Source organism: Octopus bimaculoides, chromosome 21 (assembly GCF_001194135.2).
Source record: "Octopus bimaculoides isolate UCB-OBI-ISO-001 chromosome 21, ASM119413v2, whole genome shotgun sequence".
Classification (NCBI taxonomy): Eukaryota; Metazoa; Mollusca; class Cephalopoda; order Octopoda; family Octopodidae; genus Octopus; species Octopus bimaculoides.
Genome location: NC_069001.1, coordinates 13528409 through 13531330, shown reverse-complemented (window position 1 = coordinate 13531330; position 2922 = coordinate 13528409).

The following is a 2922-nucleotide window of genomic DNA, read 5'->3' as shown; positions in this document are numbered from 1 at the left end:
ATATATAGATAGATAGATAGATAGATAGATAAAGATATAGATCAGTGAATATATACGTATGTACATGGATGTATATGTATGCTCGTATGGTTGCATGCATGCATCGTTGTATGCATATATATGCGTATATGCTAATACGTATGTGCAAATATATGTGTATGCGTGTGAGTATGCATGTATATATGTTTGACGTATGTGTGCATGTATGTATGCAAGCATATACATGTATTTACAAACACAGACATGTACATCTATCTATCTATCTAAAAATAGATAGATAGATATGCACACCACAGACATAGTTGTAAATATAAAATGTATGTCTATGTTTTTAAATGATTACATACAGACACACATGCACATGCATGTATATATATATATATATATATATATATATATATATATACAAACATATATGATATACTTTTATACATACACACACACACACACACACATATATATATGTATATATGTGTGCGTGTGTATGTTTATCATATATAATATATACACATATATATATATGCATATGTATATATACACACAAATATATACATGTATGTAAATGCGTACATACGTATGTTTACTGTATGTCTTGTTTCTTGTATTACGCATGTACATATGTACATACATCTGTATGTGTCTGAGTTTGTATGTGTGTGTGTGTGTGTGTGGCTGTGTGTGTATGCGTGTGTGTGTATGTGTGTGTGTGTGTGCGTGTGTGTTGTACTTTTGTAACCACACCATTCCTTCGGTACCATGGTTACACACCAATATCCAGTTTAATGTTTCTGTCTTCGCATCGCTTCCACCAGAGCAGACAGCGCAGACATCCGTTTGGACTGCCGTCTACCCGTATATATTTTAGCTCAAATATAGATGCAATGCACGCATGCACACACAGACATGCGCACACACACACACATACCAACACACGTGTACCTCCTCGCACATATATTTATTCGTATACACACACACACACACACACGCGCGCTTGCAAGCGTCCTGATACTTCGGAATCACTGTCAACATTTTCCATATAAATACATGCACACATATCTGTCTGTCTGTCTGTCTGTCTTTTATCTTGTACTTGTTTCAGTCATTGGATTCCGGCCATGCTGGGTTTAGTCGAACAAACCGACCCCATTGCTTAGAATTTTCTTTAAAACCTGGCGTTTATTTCATCGTTCTCTTTCGCTGAAGAATTGTTGAGTTACGTAGTCGTAAACAAACCAACACCGGTTGTCAAGTGGTGGTGTGAGCCAAACAAAGACACACACACACACACACACACACACGCTCACAAATATATATGTATATGTATATATATATATATATATATATATATACACACATATATGCAAGTGGGCTCCTGATTTTAAGGGTGTCGCGAAGGTGCTGGTCGGAGGCCCAACCTTCCGAGCTCCTTTTAGAGGGCTTAGAAAAACTGATCCACCCGTATTTTTTGTTTTTTTTACCCAAAGACAGGAACTTTTGAACCCTCCCCCCTCGCTTGTGTGTGTGTGTGTGTGTGTGTGTGTGTGTGTGTGTGTGTGTGTGTGTGTGTGTGTGTGTGTAAGGAGCAAATAGTCAGGAGTGAATATCTATATAGGTATTATTATTATTATTATCTGTGGTGATATAAACAGTTGATAATAATAACAACAATAATAATATAGGCGGTTGCACACCTAAAATAGCATTAGACAGGTATTGAATTAAAATTTATATCAATCATTAGGGCTTATCACAAGACTTTGGTCGGCCTGATGCTGGGGTAGAAAACACATGAGCAAAGCGCCACACTGTGGAGCTGAACCCAGGACCACATGTTCGGGAAGCAAGCTTCTTAGTTTCACAGCCACGCCAGCGCCTATATCTGCATATACTGCATGAGCGTAGGCGCATACTAAATAATATTCACGTGGCGTATATTGCATGCGCGTGCATATGTGCATATTATACACATGTGCACATTCGTAGAACTTGTAGTTCAACATACAAATGTGCACGCCTGCAAATTATACACATGCTCGCTCGACATATATCACCTAGATCTCCTTCAAGTGACACATGTTCATGGGAGAAAATTATAAGACACGTTGGATAATGCGATTCTATAAGAGAAAATGGGATGGCCACGACTGGAACGCCTTAGATAATTTTTGTTTTGCTTGATCAAACTGAGCGGTGGATTAACAACAACAACAGCAACAAATAATAATAATAGCTTCAAATTTTGGCACGGAGCCAGCTGTTTTTGAGGGGAGGGAAAGTCGATTACATCACTCATAGTGTATTACTGGTATTTATTTTATCAAATCTGAAGGGATGTGAGGCAGATTCTGCCACCTCTGCAACAGCAATAATAATAATATCCACATGTTTTTACGCTCGCTTCCTGTTGTATAATACAGTCTGCTCACGTGTAAATATACATACATGCAAACGTATACACATACATACATGCATACACACATATTTATACACACACACACACACACACACACATACATAGCTATATGGTTAAAAAGGTCGATTTGCAGCCACGGGGTTTCAAGTTCAATCCCATCGTGCGCTACCTTGGGCAAGTGACTTATACTATAGACCCCCGCCGACCAACGGTTTGTGAGTGAATTCGGTAGTCGGAAACTGTACGGAAGCCCATTTTATATGTGTGTGTGTGTGTGCTTATATATTTAATGTTTTATTAGTTTTTGGCACTTATTCTATTGTTACTGGGACGTAAATGAGCTAACACCGGTCATCAGGCAATGCTGGGGGGTTACAAACAATAACAGAAAAGCGGGGACACACGCACACACACATACAAACTACGTCTAAGTAACTTAAATGTGACGAAAAAAGATAAGTAGTGGGCGTAAAGAGTGGGACTTGGTGCGACTATTTGATTAAATCTTT